Source organism: Rhinolophus sinicus, linkage group LG07, assembly GCF_036562045.2.
Source record: "Rhinolophus sinicus isolate RSC01 linkage group LG07, ASM3656204v1, whole genome shotgun sequence".
NCBI lineage: Eukaryota > Metazoa > Chordata > Mammalia > Chiroptera > Rhinolophidae > Rhinolophus > Rhinolophus sinicus.
The window spans coordinates 13,726,756-13,737,502 of NC_133757.1; positions in this window are offsets into that span (position 1 = coordinate 13,726,756).

Genomic DNA, 10,747 nt, shown 5'->3' on the forward strand with positions numbered 1-10,747 from the left:
CCATTGTAAATAATGATGCAACAAAGATATGGATGCACATTTCCCTTCAAAGTAGTGTTCTGGGGTTCTTCAGATAAATACCTGGAAGTGGGATTACTGGATCCCTCTTTGTCTCTTGTTACAGCCTTTGTTTTAACGTCTATTTTGTCTGCTATAAGTATTGCTATCCCAGTTTTTTTCCCCATGAAATAACTTGTTTTTATCCCTTTACTTTCAGTCTCTGTGTGTCTTTCAATCTGAGTTTGAGTCTCTTATAGGCAATATATGTAAGGGTTTTGTTTATTATCCATTCAGCCACCTATGTCTTTTGATTGGAGCATTTAATCCATTTACGTTTCATGTAATTGTTGATAGATATGTAGTTATTTCCATTTTATTATTCATATTTTTGTTTATCTTTTTCTTTTCTTCATCTTAAACAAGTCCCTTTAAAATTTCTTGTAATACTGGTTTGATGATGACCAACTCCTTTAGCTTTTTCTTATCTGGGAAGCCCTTTATCTATCCTTTGATTCTAAATGATAGCTTTGCTGGGTAGAGTAATCTTGGTTGTAGGTCCTTGCTTTTCATCACTTTGAATACTTCATGCCAATCCCTTCTGGCCTGTAAAGTTTCTGTTGAGAAATCAGATAGCAGTCTTATGGGAGCTGCCTTGTAGGTAACAAACTCCTTTTCTCTTGATGCTTGTCTTTAAGCTTTGGCATTTTAATTATGTTGTATCTTGGTGTGGGCCTCTTTGGGTTCATCTTGTTTGGGACTCTCTGCGCTTCTTGGGCTTGTATGTCTATTTCCTTCACCAGGTTAGGGAAATTTTCTGTCATTATTTCTTCAAATAGGTTTTCAATTCTTTGTTCTCACTCTTCTCCTTCCAATACCCCTATGATCTGAATGTTGACACACTGATGTTGTTCCAAAGGCCCTTTAAACTATCCTCATTTTTTTTTTTATTCTTTTTTCTTTTTGCTGTTCTGTTTGGGTGTTTTCTGCTGCCTTATCTTCTAAATCACCATTTTGATCCTCTGCTTCATCTAATCTACTGTTGATTCCCTGTAATGTATTCTTCATTTCCATTGTAGTATTATTTATTTCTGACTGATTCTTTTTTATGTCTTCTATGTCCATTTTTATTTTTCTTATCTCTTTGTTAAAGTTCTCACTGAGATAATTGAGCATCCTTATAACTAGTGTTTTGAACTCTGCATCTGGTAGCTTGCTCGTCTCCATCATGTTTAGTTCTTTTTCTGGCGCTTTGTTCTGTTCTTTCACTTGGGACATGTCTGCCCATTTTGGCTGCCCTCCTCTGTTTGTTTTTATGTATTAGATAGAACTGCTATGTCTCCTGGTCTTAGTAGAGTGGACTTATGTACTAGGTGTCCTGTGGGGCCCAGTGGCACAGCCTCCCTGCTCACCTGAGCCGGGTGCTCCAAGAGTGTCCCTTGTGTGGGTTGTGTGTGCCCTCCTGTTGTGGTTGAGCCTTGGTTGTTTCCATGCCAGTGGAAGGGACTGACCCTTGGGCTGATTGGTTGTAAGGACTGGCTGTGTCTATAGTGGGGGAGCTGTTGTACAGGGGCTGACCCTATGGAGCATGATTTGTGTTAGTAGGGCTGTGGTGCCTGCCCTTTGGGTATGTCATCCATGGAGGCACCTGGGTTGTGCTCTCACTTGATCTGAAGCTGGCCACGAAGTGAGCCAGCCCTGGGACCTCCTGAGAGGGGCTCTGTAACAAGTTCAGCTAAAGCCTATGTGCTTCCTGGGGCCACCTGGAATAAGCCACGGAGCAGTTAGTAGATGGCCACCACCCTGCTGGGCTTGGAGGTGGCTGGGAGAGGCTAAACTGAGAACCGAGATCAGCTGCCCACTCTTATTTTAAAAGTCATGTTCCCCATAAACTCTTTCTTGATCACCTATCGTCTGTAGTTGCTCAGACCTTTGAATCACCACCAGATTTTTTAACCTCTCCTGGAGCTCACAGTATTGGGTCTTAAAGTATACAAAATCAAGTGTGTATGGGGATATAATACAAACACACAGCAAATTGTTATAGAGATCAAAAATTGTAAACTCTCTGAGGGCAGATCCTCATTTGTTACTCATCTTGGTATTTCCACTGTGGTCCACTGGTGATTATTGCACTGCCTTGCCCATGGTTTCAATAAATATTTGCTTAATTGAATTGTTAACCAACACATGTAAGAACAAGCAGGACCTACATGCCTTGCCTCTTATGAATAGAATAAAAATAACTCATGTAATTCATCAGATCAACTGATAAAAATGTTTTGTTCTTTTGCCTAGAGGGAGGGCTATAAAGAGATCATTTAGAAGCTTTTCTTTTCCAAATCCAGCAGTTTGATGCCACTTGCGTGGATGAATAACAGCAGCACTTATAATGATATATCAGTTCATATCTTTCTTTTGCTTTTTCTCCCATGAAAGATACTTGAAGTACTTTACAAGGGTCAGATCCCATGAAGGGATGGGGTGCCACCTTACTCCCTGCCTTACAGAATAGTAATTGTGGAGGAATGTCTATCTCCGTGCAGAGTCTTCACTCTTAAGATTGCAATCATTCACCCTGCTGTGGGTGACTTCAGTTCACCTGCCTCTCACCTCATATTGTGGGAGCAGTTTAATTATGAGGTAATGAACTCTTTCTTACAAGTCTTCCATTCCTCTGTGCAGTTAATAAAAGAGAGCTAAGTATTATTGTTTTAACCTTATTGATTAGAATGGAGGGCTGACTAAGACAAATTATCCACTATTTACTTGACCATCTATTTAAATTTTCCATTTTCTTTCGATGTGAGCCAAAAATTCTCGTTACATTTTTAGGGATTGTGATCATCATTAAACAGACTTCTCTAAGTACCTTCCTGTTGGGAAGTCTGTACAAATTAGGTTAATTCTGATCTAAAAGGAACTTGTAATTTAAAACAGCATAAAGGCCAGTGTTTCTCCACTGGGGGCAATTGTGCTTACCTGGAGGATATGTGCTGATGTTTGGAGACATTTTTGTTGTCATAAGTGGGGAGGGGTGCTACTGGCATCTAGTGGGCAGAGGCCAGGGATGCTGCTAACCATCCTATGATGCATGAACAGCCCCACAAAGAATTACCTGGCCCAAAATTTCAGTAGTGCTGAGGTTGAGAAACCCTGATAAAGATGTAAGGACTTAAATGGACAAATAGTTTTACGATAGTGATGGATTAAGAAATGTCCATGTGCTATATAAGTAGATCTAGACAAACGATTGGAGGGGCAGCCAACAACTTGAGGCCAATCCGAATAGCACAGTGGCATAGTTACCTACCCTTTTTGCCACCATTGGAGCAGGCTTTGTGAAAGGGATAAAGAGGGTGCAGGAGATCTTTCCGGAGCCAAGAGATCCTCAGGACAGCACATGATAAATGAAAATCATTCTGATTTTTAGCACTGTGGTTGATAACTACTACACATGCCAGTCATTTAGGAAACAGTCACTCCTCGCAAACCCTTTACATTGGAAGATGAGGACTTCATTCTCTGATTGCAAAATTACTCACCAAAGCCAAAAACTACTTCAAGTTCACAATCATATTAATTCAAAGACTGAAAAAGAGGAACCATTCAGCCAGCTAAAATAAGTTATTGCATCATTTCCTTGTGTGCGGTTCAGGCTAAAAATAACCTTTAATCCTCATCAAGAGTAAACTGTCTTGTCAAAGAGAATTAGGAAATTACCTCAGAGTGAGGTTATAGGGTGGGGTAGAGAGAGCAATTCATCAAGGAAGAAATTACTTGTATTTTAAGATTAAAATGTCTGCATGACTAAAGAAAGTGTGGGGGCTCAGGGAATATGGGCTGTGATGGGCGAAGGAGGAGGATCATGCGTGGAGGAGTGTTTGGGTGTTTGTGCGTGGGGGTCAGGAGGCATATGATTGCTACCTGGAGTAGAGGTGGCTGGCTAGGGTTTCTTGAATTGTTGAGCAACTGGGTGTTTTCTTGTTCTTAGTTTTGGGCAGTCTGCCTCGGCCTTGAGTGCTCACAGAGATAGAGGGTAAACCACAAGCTCTGTGCCTATTGGGCCAGGAAATGAAACATGGGAAAGGCTGACCTTAAACTGAGCCCCAAAGCTATCGTAGCACCTCGGCATCACCACAACACACACTGGGGACAAGAACAGACATGTTCTTCACAGGATGACCAATGCACAAGCTGTAAAGGGATAGGGAGGGACAGCCCATGTCAAAAAGGCGTTCTGTCCTTTCCGATGAACTGTAGGTTTCAGCCAGCTGGCAGTCACTTCTGATTTGCCACTGCATTGAAAAGTCCATAAAGCCAAAAACCAAACGGAGTTGCTATGAATATGCTCTGAATTCTTAGTACAGGCTCTCAAATATAGGTAAATTGTCAAAGGTGGAGATGTCCTATCCCATGGTCCTTCCAGCCATGTAACTTGGGACAAGACTTATTGTTCCAGAGGCAATCAATAGACTCAGCTTACCCAATTGTTTCGGAGTACATGTAATATGCATCTTGTGGAAATGGGTACTTGAAAGACTAAGGACTTTTTTTTTTTGAGGTCACGCCATACTGAAGTCAAAGCAAATCTACACATCTGATCTTTCTTTCTTTCTTGACTGAAAACCACAGCAACGCTGATCATGGTTGTTAGTACATGAGCAATACCACAAGGTCCTGTGCAATAAGCAAAAGAATAAGCAAGAGAACTGTGTTTTACGTAGAACTCTCTAACGAAGGTGGTGTAGAAAGAACACAGGCTGGACCTGGGTTTAACTCCTTCCTCACCACTTACTAATCACATGTCCTTGAACAGTACACTTCATTTTTCCAACATTCATTTATCTCAGCAGCAGAATGGAAGTAACATGCCTTACTTCCTAGGACTGTAATGTGAAATGAATCAGCTGATGTGTATAAGAACCCTGCATAATGGCTGGCATTTGGTGGGTGCTCATTAAATAGTATTTATTATTTATTATCATACTTTTTTTTTTCCATTAGAAATATAGCATCTCTAAGAGATGTCGTTCCATCAGTGACTATATATCACATTATATAATATGCCACAAAATCACACCATCACCAGTAGTAATGTGCAACAAATGTCAACACATTTAGCATTAGCATTATCAGCAAAACCCTCTGTGAAGCACTCACCTTGTAGAATGAAAATTGGCTCACATGCTTGCAATTTCTGTAAGCAGTGGGAAATCAAAGATATGTGTGCATACATAGAGGTAAGTCAACTGTTAGAAAAATGCACCCTAAAGAATATGACATCATTTGGTTTGAAGGCTAAGGAGGTTTGGTCAGCAGAAGCAAGCTGTAGCTCAAGGGAGATGCCGGGACCCCAGCCAATAACTTCTGACCCACAGACAGAGAAGAGACTCTGGGAACTGAAAGGGTTCTTATCACATTTTAATTCAAAAACTAAAATCTTACACTCTAGAGCCAGAATTTATAAAGGGAATAAGATATCAGGAAGAGTAGTTTTCAGGTGATTAAATAATGCATTTGGCAAAGAGCTTTTCATAGGTGGCATTGGTGAAGCATGGAACTCTTTTTTCTGTCTATTCCCACCGTACTTATCATCAAAACAGGTGGATGTCTGGAACTTAATGATAATACTGTACATTTATATAACAGTTGAAATACAAGGGCACCCTGGCATATAGGGCTGTGAAAGTGGGGAAAGTGACTAACCGGTTAGACAATTTCTTTATCCATCCATCCACCTACCCACCCGCCTACTTACCCACCTAGCTATCCACCCATCCATCCATTTCTATCCATCCATTCACCCATCTATCCGTTCAACCAATATTAATTGAATGCACACTCTTTGGCAGGCCCCAGGCTGGAAGCCAAGGCTACAAAGATGGAAAGGCTCAATTCTACTCATCAAGGATCTTTCAGAGCACTGAGAGTCAGGCCTAGTCAAAAAGGAGGTATGCTCAAAAGTCAGTGAGTTATACATGGGTTGAGCATATAGCAGGCTTTTAGCAAACACTGAATGAAAACAATAGAAAGAAGCTACAGGTGTGTGGCAAGAGATGCCATTTCCAGCTCCTTTTGCATTATTTAATTGGAGAGTAAGGGACTTTGAGCCTGATTTTTGGCAATTGAGGGGGAATAACTGTACCGAGTAAGTAGGTTGCTCTTGCCTCTTTTTGGAGCCCACGTTTCTCGTCTCCAGAAAGAATGACTTCTGTGGCTTGAGGATTTCCATGGAACCAGTTCTCTCCCACACACTGTCTTCACTCTTAGCGAGGGAGGGCCGTTTACTGCATGCTTCATCAGCGCCGAGCCCAGTGGAGAGAACCCAGGAATCACATTCACTTTTCCCCGCTGAGTGGGCTGGATTAGAGCCATCTTTGTTACCCTCCCTTTATCTGATATGTGTGTATGGGGAGTATTTTAAAAGGAAATGCTCAGAAAACTTAAAAACTAGCATGAATGTCATCCCTAGTTCCATGTCAAGTTGTGATTTATTGTTCATTTCAGTTTGTATTTGGTACATTTTTGCCAAAGACTTAGCCATGTATGCTTTGGCTTTTGTGAATTAGAATTTCAAACCGCATGGAAACTCTGGTGGTGCCACTTCTTTTAAACAAACAAAAAATTGTCTGTTCTAAACATTAGCAAAACTGAAATTGATTTTCATATAATTGGAGTTGTAATCACTTTCACCTACTTGGATTTGCTTTATAGTATGGGCATGAGCTAATGGGAACTAAAAAATGTCATTAAGCTTTAAAAATTTTTTTTTCTGATTTGGACTTGAGAAGTTCTGGAGGTTTGAGATTTGAAAGTCATCATTATAAAACACATCATCGTCAATCAAATTACGGAGACCACAGTGTACATGGTGTTCTATTCCAGGCTTGCGGAAATCGTCCCATCAATTCTAATCTGGCCATTGTCACGGGGGGCAGACAGAGAATCCGTCAAATCAACAAGTATTTATCTAGGACATAAGCACTTAGCACAGCTCCAGGGAATTATTTGGAAGCGGAGCAGGAGAATATGGAAGACGTGAAGACACATTCCTTCATCATGTGAACAAGTCAGGAGGAAAATGGCAATTGTTTCCTGAAAATGCTGTCGGCCTTGATCATTAGCCTTGAATAGCTGTATGATTTTAGGGGACAAGGTTGAAAATATTATAACTGCTTTTGTACTTTCAGCATGCAATGAGTTATTTTGGGGAGAAAAAGCCCACACATTTATTACACTGGTCTGGTGTTTTCTCTTTATAATTGCTGCTGATTTGGGCAGCATAGATAGGACCCTACATCCTGTCGACTGAAAAGCACAAGAGTATAGAAAAGGCTTCAAGGAATGTATTTCCTCCCTGGCATCCCCGCTGCTGAGTGAGTGGGCAAGTGACCAGTAAGGCCCAAGGGCTTGCCAGTTGGTATTGTGCCATCTTGAAGGCCCACGAAGTTGACCAGCAGGCAGATAGACAGACACTGATTTTCTGTCCATATTCCTGGAAAAAGTAGAAGTGGCCAGGTTATATAATAATCTGATTTTAAGAGAAGTCTAGACCCACCCTTTTCTAATAAATAAAGCCACAATTAAGAAGCATAGGGAATTTTTTTTTTCTTGTAGGTCAAGCTAGGGAAGTATTTCAAAGCACCTATGACTTTTCTCACAGCTTCATCGAGGGGTAATTTACATAGCATAAAATTCACCCATTGTAAGTGCACAGTCTGAGTTTTCCTAAATTTATACAGCTGTGCAACCATCACCATAATCTAGTTTTAGAACACTTTTAACACCTCAAATATGCCCTCGAGCCAATTTGCTGTCAGTCCCTGCTCAGGCCTAGGCAACCACTGATATGCTTTTGGTCTAGACATTTCATATAAATGGAATCATACAATATGTTGTCTTTTGTGTGTGGCTCTTTTCACAAATTGTAATGCTTTTTTAAGGTTTATTCATGTTGTTTCATATATCAGTAATTTATTCCTTTTTAAAATTCTGTTTAGTGTTCCACTGTATGGACAGACTATTTTGTTAATCTCTTCATCAGTTGATGTATAGTTAGATGCTTTTCCAGTTTTTGCTGTAATACCCACTCTATCACTGATCATTTTAAAGAAGACATGACATTAATGTTGAAATGGCAATTTGATCCACTCCTGATTTTGAGTTATTGATCGTCATAGCACCAGTTCTGAAATATCCTTACATTAGATCCATGCAAGATAAAGTGCATTGGAAAGTAGGAAATTATGAAGTGGATATTTCGTCCAATTAAGACCAGTTATGCCTCGTGGACCAGATCTTTAGAGGCTTAAATGAGCCATCTCTCCCCCAAAGTAAGAAAAAGATGCCCAAAGACATTTTTACTTTTTTCCCCCTTACTATATCTGTTTTCTCACTCATCAAGTATTTCTTTTCTCGAGCTACCCTGCACTTCATTCATTCATGCATGCATTGATTCATTCATACCCATCCATTCCACAAATCTGTAGTGGACACTTCCTCTAGGTGCCACAGTGGATGTAAAAAGGAATCAAACATGAAGATTATAATCATTCTGCGCTGAACATTTTTGACTGAGACCCACAGTAAAATGTACATCTCATCCATATGTACATAACAGAGACAAAAGTTTCATAAAACGATACATAAAATGATTACCACATATGAGGCATTTGGTTATTTTCTATTTCATTTTAAAGAAACAGTTGATTGCAGCCCACTCAACGAATTTTACCAACACTAATGAGTTGCATCTTGCAATTTAAAAAAGTTTCATTAAAATATTAACACCTTAGGATTAAGGAAAAGACAATGCTTAGCACAGAGGAGACATAAGAGTGAGAGAATGGAATGGGAGCTGACCTGGGCATGGATACAATATTAGAGAATGGGTGTGGGGTCATTCTTAGAGACACAGACACCACTCTGAACACTTGTCCGCCCACTTTCCTCCAGGGTTGGCCCACAATCATGCTAGTAGCACATTCTGTATCTTAAAGAAGCCAAGCCCCTGTGGTTCAGCAGAGGTGGGTGGCTGATGGGATGACAGCGAGAGGAAATTTGCTTCCTTCCCAGCAAATAGAACTAGACTAACTTCATAAAGCAAATGTGCCTTACTTATCCTAAATGTGCAGCCCTTGGATTGGATAATAACTTCTCTTAGAGTAACTAAAAGTCACAAAAACTGAACAGAGTTTATGGTCTTTCTGGAGGACAAAACTCCTCGCCGTGTTTCCCTCTCTTTCTGAGTCAATAAATATCTTTGGCTATTTCTCTTTCCTCTTGGTCCAGTCCTTTAAAAATTTATTTTCTACCCTGTTTTCTCTCATCTGTCTTTATTACGAAATAACTTAAACTGGGCACTGTAACAAAACAGCTCCCTTCAATAAATGCCACCAAAATCCTTTATTTGGTGGGAATTCTCTCTGTCCCTAGGACACCACAGGGTTTGAGGGTAACGATCACTACAGCACAGGTGGCTTTAGACAGGCAGGGAAGGAATTTTTTTTTAAGCATTTATTGAGAGTTTGTTACTAACTAAGCATTTTACATACTTTGTTCCATTTAATTCTCAAAATGAGCCAATGAAGTAGACACCCTTACCCCCATTAGAAAATGAGGCTTAGAGAGGTTAGTTAACTTATCCAAGATCATAGAGCTATTAAGTGGTAGAGTTGACATTCCAACTCGGGTCTTCCGACTAAAGCATATGAAGTTGGCAGAACTGATCCAGCCAACATTAATCGAGAATCTATTATGTACAGAAATAGTCCCTGTCGGAAGAGCTCGTGGCATTGTACAGTATGATCCGGAAACAGAATGACCTGGCAGCTGTGGAGAGTTGGTTTGGGCAATCAATGGGAGCTAAGCTGAGGAGCTGGGCGTTTATTCTGTAGGAAGATGGGAGCTCCTGGAGGTTTCTGAGCAGGAGAGTCACTTGGCAGATGTAAGCTCCATGTGGCAGCAGGCGAGTGGTGAAGGGCATCTGGCTCAGGAAGGTGGTGGTCGGAAGGTAAAGAGGAAGGTTGTGAATGCAGAAAGGAGCATGGCCAGACTTGATGGCTGATTCTGTGCAGGCCTCAAAGCATTGGCCATCATAGCTGACTGGAGTGACCCCTTCCCTGGTCCATGCAAGATAACCCTTTTGGAAAAGGCCCCGTGCTAGTGGTTGCTCCTGAATTCTGCTTCTGGGAGAAGCCCTGCTGCTGTTCGTCTCTGGCTGCTGCCGGATTTGGCTGGAGGTCTATTTCCTTGGGTATCCTGAACTCATTAGTGTGTGTGTGACGAGTTTAACCACTCTCTACCCCAAGAAGTTATTTCACATTTTCCCCAGTTGCATTTAAGTGATTTTGGAGCCTGTGATTTTCCTTGCATTGGTCCAAGTTCCACGGTGCGGGCAGTTGTGCAGTCCCCTTCCTGCAATATGTTCTCCCATCTGCCGCTGTTTCCCACAGCGGTTAACTAAAAAAAAAAAAAAAAAAAAAAAAAGTGAGTAAAGACTTCCACGTTAGTGGATTCTGATTTTCAACATTTTCCTCTAGCTTCATAATTTCTTCCACCCCAGACAGGAATTTGTGTTTCAAAAACACAGGGCTCAGCCTGGGACCATCCATCACTTTGACCTTGGTGGTTTCTGTCCCTCCCTGGGTTTGGCTGCTCCGCCCTTTCGGCCATGGTTGCTTACTGGCCTCTAGGTCTGTGGGAAAGAGGTGAAACAGTCACAGCACCCCACGATTAGGATGGGTCG